We start from the raw sequence: 13514 nt of genomic DNA, 5'->3' as shown, positions 1-13514 counted from the left end.
AAAATAAATTTCTTCACACAAAGTGTGATGAATCTTTGGAATTCTCTATCCCAGAGGGCTGTGGAGGCTCAGTCATTGGGTATATTCAAAACAGAAGTCGATAGATTTCTAACTAGTAATGGCATCAAGGGATATGGCGATAGGGCTGGTGAATGGAGTTGAGGCAGAAGATCAGCCATGATTTTATTGAATGGCAGAGCAGACTCGAAGGGCCGAATGGCCTCCTTCTGCTCATATTTCTTATGTTCTTATGTTCACCACACTCCTGACCTACATGTATTTGAGCAGCGATCAGCAGCAGCAATAGAGCCGGCAAAATATTTTTTTGTTTAAAAATTGGTCATCCTCATCACGTGCTGGTAACCATTTGTGCACCTACCAACAACTTTTACATAGGATGGGTTATTATTGCAACAATCAGCAAAAGGTATACAAAATAGAGTTGGATCTAGTTACAGTGATCAACTTGGTCAGTAGTCCAAATGATCATTACCACCAATTGATTGTTATAGTTATTTTGTTGATTATTTTTTTTATGCAGTGAGTTATGATCTGGAATGCACTGCCTGCAAGGGTGGTGGAAGCAGGTGCAATAGTAACTTTCAAAAGGGAATTGGATTTAGATTTGAAAAAGAAGTTGTTGCAGGGCTAGGGGAAAAGGGCAGGGAACTAATTGGACAGCTCTTTCAAAGAGCCGGGACAACCACGATGAGCCGAATGGCGTCCTTCTGTGCTGCATCATTCTAAGATTCTATCGGCAGTTCCTATGTGTGCTGTGCTGTTTACCATCACCTGGCACATTAAACAAACCATTTTATCTTGTAATCTATGTGCTACTGTAACACGCAATGTCTCTAAGAATTGAAGCATAAGCGGTGAACCCCTGACCCCGTGTTTCCAATAGGAAACCGCGTGAACAGACAGCACAGGTTCAGGACTACAGTGTCCTCGTCCTATTTTTGAGATGCTCTCTCTGTGAGTGCCACCCCCCCCTGAGAACATGGGGGGTCACTTTCCACAGGAAAGCAACAAAACTAATGCCATATTAAATTTAAGACTAAGTTTCTGAGTCTCCTGCCACATCGGAGCATTTCTCAGAAGAGGAAAGAGATCATGTTTGAAGGCTCTGGGTTTCTGCTGACACGCAAAGGTGAAGGTCTTGTCAGCATCCAATGTTGGCAAAAGATTGCATTTCACCACTTTATCCTCACATTAAAACAGGGAGGTTGCACAATAGACAGGCTGATGAAGTAGATCTTGTAAAACGTTTATTCACAAAATGTCACCTAAGGTTTCATTTTTCTTCCCCGGCACAAAGCAGCCGCAGATTTCCATTGTTAAAGTTAATGTAGTCAGAATGGTGCTAAACATAAGTGGGCATCTTATTTTTCATCATATAAACAATTCCGATGTGGTAAGTGATAGATCTGAGGAATAAAATGCAACAACTTAACTAAAGCAATAAAGATTTACGTGGCATGAACATTCTGGAGCAGGCGACAAATAACAATAGTATCGGTCCACACCATTGGTAGCTCATAGACACATCGACAGTTTAATACGAACATATGAAATTAGCGGGCAGGAAAAGAGCAGCTGGTCCATCAAGCCTGTGTCACACTCATGGTGGCCAGAGCGTCATGACGAAACACTTCCTCCGTCCCTTGCCTCGCCCCCGCAGCCATGCAGTGAAATAATACGGCTTCCACAGATCTATATAAACAACCTGGAATTAACTTGTTGACAGCCCACTGACAAGCTATTGATGGCACCTATTTTGAAACCTATCTAATGAGGTACATTTCTTGCATACATAAATGACGAGAGATCTACTCTGTACATGTGCCAAGTTCTCAAAAATTCCAAGCACAAAGTTATGCCTGATACTGTCAATTTCCCTGCCATGCATCATAGAATCTTACAGCACAGGGCCCATTGTGTCTACACTAGCTCTTTCAAAGAGCTTCCCAATTACTGCCATTCCCCTGCTACTTACTCATGTTCCTGTAAATTGCTTCCCATTTCAAGTATTTATCCAATTCCCACTTGAAAGGTACGATTGAATCTGCTTCCACCACCCTTTCAGACAGTGCATTCCGGGTTAGAACAACTCGCTGTATAAAAACATTCTTCTCATCTTCCCTTTGTTATTTTTGGCAATTATGTTAAATCTGTGTTCTCTGTTTAACTAGTTTTTCCTCATTTACTCTATCAAAACCCCTTATAATTTTGAACACCTCTATTAAATCTTCCATTACGTTCTCTGCTCTAAGAAGAACAATCCCAACTTCTCCAATTTCTTGACAAAACTGAAGTCCCATATCCGTGATATAATTCTGGTAAATTTCCTCTGCACCCACTCCAAGTCTGAGACATCCTTCCTAAAGTCTGGTGCCCAGAATTGGACGCAATATTCCAACTGAGGCCTAACCAGGGCTTTATAAAGGTTTAGCTTAACTTCCTTGCTTTTGTACTCTATGCCTCTATTTATAAAGCTAAGGATTCCATAGGCTTTTTGTTTACAGCTTTAAGAAAGACTTGTTTTTACATACCACCTTTCACAACCTCAGGATATCCCAAAGCACTTTACAGCCAATGAAGTACTTTTGAAGTGTAGTCAATGTTGTAATGTAGGAAACGCGGCAGCTAATTTGCGCACAGCAAGCTCGCTTAAACAGCAATGTGATAATGACCAGATAATCTGTTTTTAGTGATGTTGGTTGAGGAATAAATATTGGCCAGGATACTGGGAATAACTCCCCTTTTCATCTTCGAAATAGTGCCCTGGGATCTGTTACATCCACCTGAAGGAGCAGATGGGGCCTCGGTTTAACGTCTCATAGAGTCATAGAGTTATACAGCACAAAAAGAGGCCATTCGGCCCATCGTGTCCATGCCGGCCATCAAGCCCTGTCTATTTTAATCCCATTTTCCAGCACTTGGTCCGTAGCCTTCTATGCTATGGCACTTCAAGTGCTCATCTAAATGCTTCTTGAATGTTGTGAGGGTTCCTGCCTCTACCACCATTTCAGGCAGTGAGTTCCAGATTCCAACCACCCTCTGGGTGAAAACGTTTTCCCTCAAATCCCCTCTAAACCTCCTGCCCCTTACCTTGAAACTATTCCCCTTGGTTATTGACCCCTCTACTAAGGGGAAAAGTTCCTTTCTATCTACTCTATCTATGCCCCTCATAATTTTGTACACCTCAATCAGGTCCCCCCTCAGCCTTCTCTGCTCTAAGGAAAACAACCCCAGCCTGTCCAGTCTCTCTTCATAGCTGAAGCGCTCCAGCCCAGATAACATCCTGGTGAATCTCCTCTGCACCCTCTCTAATGCAATCACATCCCTCCTATAGTGTGGTGACCAGAACTGCACACAGTATTCCAGCTGTGGCCTAAATAGCATTTTGTACAGCTCCATCATAACCTCCCTGCTCTTATATTCTATGCCTCAACTAATGAAGGCAAGTATCCCATATGCCTTTTTAACCACATTATCTACCTGTCCTGTTGCCTTCAGGGATCTATGTACATGCACAGCAAGGTCCCTTTGATCCTCTCTTCCTAGGGTCCTGCCATTCATTGTGTATTACCTTGCCTTGTTATGTAGGGGGTGGCGTGTGCCCAGTCAGCTCTGCCCCTGACTGTCTCTGAGCGGTTCAAATCACTCCCACAACCCTGGGTTCAAGACACCGGACTTAGATACAGGCGGCAATACAGAAATAGAGCAGACAACTGGTTTGGTGCAAGAAAACCATAATTTTATTAAAGGCACAACAATATTACAATACTGGAAATTACTAGGATAATTACAGGCATATAAAAAATACACTTAGTTGGGAATGGGGAACACACGGCACAATGAGGGAACAATCACGTTAATAGTCCCCCTACCCTTGTCCCACCCCCAATACCTAACTAGATTGAGCTAAGCGGGGCCAGGAATTTATGCTCACCAATGGGGTTTCCTTGACAGTTCGAAACCTGTCGTTTAAGCCGGTTGTGGTTTTGGGGTTAGCTCTTTGTGTCCTTTGGGGCCTGCCATCGTCACATGGTCCCAAGGCACAGCGGTGGAGTCGTCCGAGTAAAGTACCCTCTTTTCCTCAGTTTAAAGAGTAAAGTCTTTGTTGGGTACTTTACCTTGCAGAATGGTTGTTCTTCTGGCGGTGGTCTGGTCGTTGAAGTTTTTGTTGTGGTTGTGGTTCAGTTGGCGGTCTATGGTGTTGGCTTGAGTTTGTTACCGCGGTGCTCGTGGTCGTCAGATGCTCCTTCAACCCATGCATCGAACGTCCGCTTACCGGGGGTTGAGTCCGCTCACCCCTAATGCTTCTTTTTCGCTGCCCTTCTCTGCTTATTGGCTTTGCCGTTCATCTCGTCTCGCCTGCCCGCTTGCGGCCCCCGTGTGTCCTGTATGTGTTGAGTCGGATCCCGTTCTCCTCCCGTGTATGGCCCCCGGTGTTGTAATGGGCATCCTCGGTGTTAGAGCGGGAAGAGAAGAGAAGAGAAGAGTGGGGAAGAGACCTTGGCTACCGGTGGGCCTGCAATTATACCGGTTCTTAAATTCCCTTATCTGCACGCCAAATCAGATCAGTTCTTTGGTTAATTTTGGCAGACCCTCATCTAAAGTAATTACAATCATCCACTTTAACTGCTTTTGGGGTGGTTGTCTCCTTGCTTAATGGCTTCAATATCCTGGCTGTTTGTCATTTATGAAGTTTAATCGTCTTTTCCTGGCTTGGTGGCTCCTTTGAGCGGTTACCGATTATGTATGCAAAAAGTTAATGGCCTCAAGATTACGTCTATCCTGAGTTAACTGTTTCAAGATGAAGGAAGCATATTCTGTGTTTACCTAGCTGTCTGGCTTTAGAAATGACAAAGTCTGCCACACAGATCCATGCATGTTAGCTTTCGTTTCAGGATTTGAATGGGCCTGCCTTTTGCAGGGCCTTGCTTTTAAAATCCTGCAGGCTTCGGTCACGAGGTTTCAGATGCCATTTTCTTTTGGGTACCCTTTTTAATAACTTGTCCATTCAGGGTTCCGTTTATTGATAACTTTTGGGGAATGTGGGAATTTTGGGAACCCTACAGTTAGTCCTCCCAAAATGCATCACCTCACACTTTTCAGGGTTAAATTCCATTTGCCACTGTTTTGCCCATCTAACCATCCTATCTATATCTTCCTGTAGCCTGAGGCTTCCCTCCTTACTATTTACCATTCCACCAATTTTCATGTCATCTGCGAACTTACTGATCATACTTCCTAAATTCATATCTAAATCATTACTGTACACTACAAACAGCAAAGAACCCAGCACCAATCCCTGTGGTACACCACTGGACATAGGCTTCCAGTCACAAAAACATCCTTCGACCATCACGATCTGCCTCCTGCCACAAAGCCAATTTTGGACCCAATGTGCCAAATTGCCCTGAATCCCATGGGCTCTTACCCTCTTGACCAGTCTCCCATGTGGGACTTTGACAAAAGCCTTACTGAAGTCCATGTAGACTACATCAACTGCACTACCCTCATCCACACACCTAGTCACCCCCTCGAAAACTACAATCAAATTGCTCAGACAAGATCTCCCCCTGACAAAGCCATGCTGACTATCCCTGATTAATCTCTGCCTCTCCAAGTGGAGACTAATTCTGTCCCTCAGAAGTTTTTCCAATAGTTTCCCTACCACTGATGTTAGGCTCACTGGCCTGTAATTCTCTGGTTTATCCCTACTACACTTCTTGAACAATGGTACTATGTTAGCTATTCTCCAGTCCTCTGGCACCTCCCCTGTGGCCAGAGAAGTTCTGAAAATTTGTTTCAGAGCCCCTGCAATCTCCTCCCTTGCCTCACGCAGCAGCCTGGGATACATCGTGTCAGGGCCTGAGGATTTATCCAATTTTAAGCCAGCTAAAACCGTTAGTACCTCCTCCCTCTCAATACGAATTTGTTCAAATATATCACAATCCCCCTGCCTGATTTCTATGCCTACATCGTCCTTCTCCATAGTGAACACAGATGCAAAATATTCATTTAAAAACTCACCTACATCTTCCGGCACTACACACAGATTGCCACTTTGGTCCCTATTGGGCCTGACTCTTTCTCTGGTTATCCTCTTGCCCTTATTATACTTATAAAAAATGTTGGAATATTCCTTTATTTTGCCCGCCAGTGTTTTTTCATGGCCCCTCTTTGCTCTCCTAATTTCTTTTTTAAGTAACCCTCTGCACTTTCTATACTCTTCTAGGGCTTCCACTGTTTTTAGTCCTTTGTATCTGCCAAAACATAGAAACATAGAAGATAGGAGCTGAAGTAGGCCATTCAGCACCTCGAGCCTGTTCCGCCATTTAATGAGATCCTGGCTGATCATCCAAATTCAGTACCCTGTCCCTGCTTTCTCCCCATATCCCTTGATCCATTTAGCCTTAAGAAATATATCTAACTCCTTCTTGAATATATTTAATGAATTGGCCTCCACTGCCTTCTGTGGTAGAGAATTCCATAGGTTCACCACTCTCTGGGTGAAGAAATTCCTCCTCATCTCAGACCTAAATGGCTTACCCCTTATCCTTAGGCTGTGACCTCTGGTTCTGGACATCCCAGCCATCGGGAACATCCTTCCTGCATCTAGTCTGTCTAGTCCTGTTAGAATTTTATAAGTTTCAATGAGATCCCCTCTCATTCTTCTAAACTCTAGCGAATATAAGCCTAATCGACCCAATCTTCTTCATACAGCATTCCTGCCATCCCAGGTATCAGTCTGGTGAATCTTCGCTGAACTCCCTCCATGGCAAGACCATCCTTCCGCAGATAAGGCAACCAAAACTGCACACAATACTCAAGATGTGGTCTCACCAAGGCCCACAACTGCAGCAAGACATCCTTGTTCCTGTACTCAAACCCCCTCGTTACGAAGGCCAACATACCATTTGCCTTCTTAACTGCCTGCTGCACCTGCATGCTTACCTTCAGCGACTGGTGCACAAGGCCACCCAGGACTCGTTGCACTTTCCCTTCTCCCAATCTATTGCCATTCAGATAATAATGTGCCTTCCTGTTTTTGCCACCAAATTGGATAACCTCGCATTTGTCCACATTATACTACATCTGCCATGCATCTGCCCAATCACCCAACCTGTCCAAATCATACTGGAGTTTCTCTGCATCCTCCTCACAGCACACACACCCACCCAGCTTTGTGTCATCTGCAAACTTGGAGATATTACATCTAGTTCCCTTGTCTAGATCATTAATATATATTGTGAATAGCTGGGGTCCTAGCACCGATCCCTGCGGTACCCCACTAGTCACTGCCTGCCACTTGGAAAAAGGCCCGTTTATTCCAATTCTTTGCTTACTGTCTGCCAACCAGTTCTCTCTCCAAGCCAGTAAATTACCCCCAATCCCATGTGCTTTAACTTTGCACGCCAATCCCTTATGCAGGACCTTATCGAAAGCCTTCTGAAAGTCCAAGTACACCACATCCACTGGTTCTCCCTTATCTATTCTACCAGTTACAGCCTCAAAAAATTCCAGTAGATTAGTCAAGCATGATTACCTTTTGTAAATCCATGTTGACTTTGTCCGATCCTGTCACTGTTTTCCAAGTGCTCTGCTATTACATCTTTTATAATGGGCTCTAGCATTTTCCCCACTACCGATGTCAGGCTTACCGGTCTATAATTCCCCGTTTTCTCTCTACCACCTTTTTTAAATAGTGGGGTTACATTTGCTACCCGCCAATCCATGGGAACTGTTGCAGAGTCTATAGAATTTTGGAAGGTGATCAGCAATGCATCTACTATTTCTAGGGCCACTTCCTGAAGTACCCTAGGATGTAGATTATCAGGCCCTGGGGATTTAGTGGCCTTTAATCCCCTCAATTTCCCTAACACCATTTCCCTATAAATACTGATTTCTATCAGTTCCTCCCTCTCATTAGACCCTATGTTCCCCGACATCTCTGGGAGGTTATTTGTGTCCTCCTTTGTGAAGACAGAACCAAAGTATGTATTTAATTGGTCTGCCATTTCTTTGTTCCCCATTATAAATTCCCCTGATTCTGACTGCAATGGACCTACACTTGACTTCACCAATCTTTTTCTCTTCACATATCTATAGAAGCTTTTACAGTCAGTTGTTATGTTACCCGCAAGCTTACTCTCATATTCTATTTTCCCCCTCTTAATTAATCCCTTTGTCCTCCTTTGCTGAATCCTGAACTGCTCCCAATCCTCGAGTTTGCTGCTTTTTCTGGCCAATGTTTATGTCCTCTCCTTGGATCTTATGCTATCCCTAATTCCCCTTGTTAGCCATGGTTGAGTCACCTTTTTTGTTTTATTTTTATGCCAAACAGGGATGAAAACATTCTGTAGTTCATCCATGCAATCTTTAAATGTTTGCCATTGCCTATCCACCGTCAACCCTTTAAGTAATGCTCCTCAATCCATCCTAGCCAACTCGCGGCTCATACCATCGTAGTTTCCTTTATTTAAATTCAGGATCCTAGTCTCTGAGTCAACTATTCACTCTCCATCTTAATGAAGAATTCTATCATATTATGCCTCCCTTTTTTCCTAATCCATTCTTGTATATCCCTTGACATCCAGGGCTCCCTGGGTTTGTTGGTCCCACCCTTGACCTTTACGGGAACATGTTGGCATTGTACTCTCTCTATTTCCTTTCTGAAAGACTCCCACTGCTCTGATGTGAATTTTCCTACACGTAGCTGATCCCAGTCCACTTTGCCCGGATCCTGCCTTATCATATTAAAATCGGCCTTTCCCCAATTTAGAACCTTTATTTCCGGTTCATCTTTGTTCTTTTCCATTACTACCTTAAATCTCACCGAATTATGGTCAGTGTCACCAAAATGCTCTCTTGCTGACACTTCTACCACTTGCCCAGCTACATTCCCTAGAATTAGGTCCAGTACCGCCCCCTCTCTTTTAGGACTTTCTACATGCTGGCTCAAAAAGCTCTCCTGGATGCACTTTAAGAATTCCGCACCCTCTAAGCCTTTCACACTCTGACTATACCAGTTAATATTGGGGAAGTTGAAATCCCCGACTATTATTACCCTATTATTTCTACACTTCTCTGAGATTTGCCTACATATCTGTTCCTCTATCTCCCCCTGACTGTTTGGGAGCCTATAGTACACTCCCAGCTAAGTGCTTGCCCTCTTTTTTGTAAGTTCTACCATAAGGCCTCATTAGAGGAACCTGCTAAGATATAATCCCTCCTTACAGCAGTAATTGACTCCTTGATTAATATAGCAACACCCCCTCCTCTTTTACAACCCCCTCTGTCTTGCCTGAAGATTCTATACCCCGGAATATTGAGCTGCCAGTCCTGCCCCTCCCTCAACCATGTCTCTGTGATAGCAACAATATCATACTCCCATGTGTTCATCAACACCTTCAATTCATCTGCCTGACTCGCAAGATTCCTTGCATTAAAATAAATGCCATCCAGCCTTGCCATACTCCCTTATGCCATTACTTATTTGCTCTGCCTTCCAGGCTGACTTGTTTTTTCCTCTATATTTGGCTGTGCATCACCCTCTACTATAGCTCCACTCCATATCCCATTCCCCTGCCAAGTTAATTTAAACCCCCCCAACAACACTAGCAAACCTCCCTGCAAGGATGTTGGTCCCGTTCCGGTTCAGGCGCAACCTGTCCAACTTGTACAGGTCCCACCTTCCCCAGAAGCAGACCCAGTGATCCAGGAAAGTAAAGCCCTCCCTCCTGCACCAGCTCTTTAGCCACGCATTCATCTGCTCTACCCTCCTATTCCTATACTCACTAGCACCTGGCACCGGGAGTAATCCAGAGATTACAACCTTTGAGGTCCTGCTTTTTAATCTGCTACTTATCTCCCTAAATTCTTGTTGCAGGACCTCATCCCTCTTTCTACCTATGTCGTTGGTACCAATGTGAACCACGACCTCTGACTGTTCACCCTCCCCCTTCAGAATGTCCTGCAGCCGTTCAGTGACATCCTTGACCCTGGCACCAGGGAGGCAACATACCATCCTGGAGTCACGTCTGCAGCCACAGAAACGTCTATCTGTTCCCCTTACGATCGAATCCCCTATCACTATTGCTCTCCCACTCTTTTTCCTCCCCTCCTGTGCAGCTGAGCCACTTGTAGTGCCACGGACTTGGCTCTTGCTGCATTCCCCTGAGAAACCATCTCTCCCAGCAGTATCCAAAACGGAAAATCTGTTGGAGAGGGAGATAGACCCAGGGGATTCCTGCATGACCTTTCTAGTTCTTTTACTCTGTCTGGCGGTCACCCATTCCCTGTCTGCCTGTGCACTCTTTACCTGCGGTGTGACCACCTCGTTAAATGTGCTAGCCACGAAGATCTCAGCTACACAGATGCTCCACAGTGACTCCAGCCACAGCTCCAGCTCTGAAACGTGGATGACTCCAGCCACAGCTCCAGCTCTGAAACGTGGATTTCGAGTAGCTGCAGCTGGAGACACTTCCTGCACATGTTCGCCCTGGACACCGAAAGTGTCCCTGACTTCCCACATAGCACAGGAGGAGCACTCCACGCAGCCAGCTGCCCTGCCACGTCCTACTCTTAATTTACTCCCTTTACTTCCTTTAAACTAAAGAATATTAAATACACTAGGGACCTTACTTCCCTTTAAACATTACTTACCATAAACTAGAGACCTTACTTTGACTTTAATGACAGGACTGTAGAAATACTCACCAGGTCCTACTTATCAATCAGCTCCTTCCCTGGTTGTGACGTTACTTTAGCGGTTTTGCAGTTGTTGTTGTTTGACTGCTCCCGCTCTCAGATTCTTTCCTTGATGTAAAGTAAGAACCAGCTTCTACAGGGTGAAAAGTTAGGAAAAACAAAGGCAAAGCAAGGGAGCTCCTCCTTCCACTCCTCACCCCACTCCCTGACTCACCCAAATCACAGCACTCTGTTTAAACCGCCTCATCCGAAAGACTTTATCAACATATCCTACCACCTTTAAAGGATTGTATATGTGAACCCCCAAGGTCTTTCTGTTCCTGCACCTCCATTAAAATTGTACCATTTAGTTTATATTGCCTCTCCTCATTCTTCCTTCCAAAAGGAATTACTGCATTAAATTTCATCTGCCCCTTTCACCAGTCTGTCTATGTCCTCCTGAGGTCTACTACTATGCTCCTCACTGGTTACTACATCCCCTATTCCCAGGTCCAGGTCATTAATATATATCAATAACAACAGTTGTCCCAACACCGACCCCCGGGGGACACCACTGCACACTTCCCTCCAGTCTGAAAAACAGCCATTCACAACTAATCTCTGCTTCCTGTCTCTTAGGCAATTTCATATCCATGTTGCCGCTGCCCCTTTAATTTGTAGGCTTCAATTTTGCTAAGAAATCTATTAGGTGGCACCTTACCAAATGCCTTTTGAAAGTCCATATACACAACATCAACTGCACTACCCTCATCAACCCTTACTGTTATTTCATCGAATAACTCCCATCCCATCTGGACCGGGCGACTTTTCTACTTTTAGCACTGCCAACCTTTGACGTACCTCTATCTAATTTCTCTACCCCCTCCTCCTTTACTGTGACATTGGCAGCATCTTGTTCTTTTGTGAAGACAGAAGAAAAGTTTTCATTCGGTACCTCAGCCTCCACAAAATTGCCTTTTTGGTCATTAATCAGCCCACCCTTATATTCTGTAACTAGCTGAAGTGCCCGGCTGTGCCGAGGGTCTTTTGAGGGCATGTTGTTGTTGGAAGAGAGAGAGAGAGCGACTGGGGGGAAGAGAGAGAGTGACTGGGGGGAAGAGAGAGAGCGACTGGGGAGAAGAGAGAGAGTGACTGGGGGGAAGAGAGAGAGCGAGAGACTGGGGGGAAGAGAGGGAGCGACTGGGGGGAAGAGAGAGAGCGACTGGGGGAAGAGAGAGAGTGACTGGGGGGAAGAGAGAGAGCGAGAGACTGGGGGGAAGAGAGGGAGCGACTAGGGGGAAAAGAGAGAGCGACAGGGGAAGAGAGAGATCAACTGGGTGGAAGAGAAGGAGCGACTGGGAAGAGAGAGAGCGACTGGGGGGAAGAGAGAGAGCGACTGGGGGAAGGGGGAAGGGGAGGCGGGGGAGGAAAGGAGGGGAAGGGGGGAAGGGGGAGGCAGGGGAGGAAAGGAGGGGAAGGGGGAATGGGGAGGCGGGGAGGAAAGGAGGAGGGGGAGGAAAAGGGGGAGGGGGAGGAAAGGGGGAGGGGAGGGGGAGGAAAGGGGGTGGGGGGAGGAAAGGGGGAGGGAGAGGGGAGGGGAGGAGGGGAGGAAATGGGGTGGGGGAGGGGAGGGGGGAGGGAAGGGGGAGGACAGGGGGAGGGGGGAAGGGGGAGGGGTGAGGAAAGGGGGGAGGGCGAGGAAATGGGGAGGGGAGAGGAAGAGGGGGAGGGGAGGAAAGGGGGAGGGGGAGGAAAGGTGGAGGGGAAGGGGGAGGAAAGGGAGAGGGGAAGGGGGAGGAAAGGGGGAGGGGGAGTGGGGGGTAGGAAAGGGGGAGGGGGAGGGGGAGGAAAGCGGGAGGGGAGGGGGAGGAAAGGGGGAGGGGAGGAAAGGGGGCGGGGGAAGAAGGGGGAGGGGGGAATATGGGGGAGGGGGGAAGAAGGGGGGAAGGGGGGGCGAAGGGGGGAAGAAAGGGGAGGGGGAAGAAGGGGGAGGGGGAAGGAGGGGGAGGGGGGAAGAAGGGGGAGGGGGAGGGGGGAAAGGAGGGGGATGGGGGAGGAAGGGGGAGGGGGAGGTGGGGAGGGGGGAAGAAGGGGGGGTGAAAGAAGGGGGAAGAAGGGGGAGTGGGGAGGGGAGGAAGAAGGGGAGGGGAGGGGGTAAGAAGGGGGGAGTGGAGGAAGAAGGGGGAGGGGGGAAGAAGGGGAGTGGGAAGAAGGGGGAGGGGGAGGGGGAAGAAGGGCGGAGCGGGGAAGAAGGGGGAGGGGGGAAGAAGGGGGTGGGGGAAGAAGGGGCTGGGGGAAGAAGGGGGAGGGGGGAGTGGGGGAGAAGGGGGAGGGGTGAGGAAGGGGGAGGGGCGAAGAAGGGGGAGTGGGGAAGAAGGGGGAGGGGGAAGAAGGGGGGAGGGGGGAAGAAGGGGGAGGGGGAAGAAGGGGGAGGGGGAAGAAGGGGGAGGGGGGAAGAAGGGGGAGGGAAGAAGGGGGAGGGGGAGGTGGGGAAGAAGGGGGAGGGGAGGGGGAGGGGGAAGAAGGGGGAGGGAGGAGGGGGAAGAAGGGGGAGGGGGAGGGCAAAGAAGTGGTTGGGGGAGGGGGGGAAGAAGGGGGAGGGGGGAGGAGGGGAAGGGGAAGAAGGGGGAGGGGGGAAGAAGGGGGGGAGGGGGGAAGAAGGGGGAGGGGAGGGGGCGGAAGAGGGAGGGGGAGGGGGTAAGGGGGGAGGGGGAAGAAGGGGGTGGGTGGAGGGGGAAGAAGGGGGAGGGGGGAGGGGGGAAGAAGGCAGAGGGCGAGGGGGAAGAAGGGGAGGGGGGAAGCAGGGGGAG

This window comes from Somniosus microcephalus, chromosome 1 (assembly GCF_052327205.1).
Source record: "Somniosus microcephalus isolate GS21.2 chromosome 1, FLI_Smic_1.0, whole genome shotgun sequence".
NCBI classification, from domain to species: domain Eukaryota; kingdom Metazoa; phylum Chordata; class Chondrichthyes; order Squaliformes; family Somniosidae; genus Somniosus; species Somniosus microcephalus.
This window is presented reverse-complemented; position numbering follows the sequence as displayed.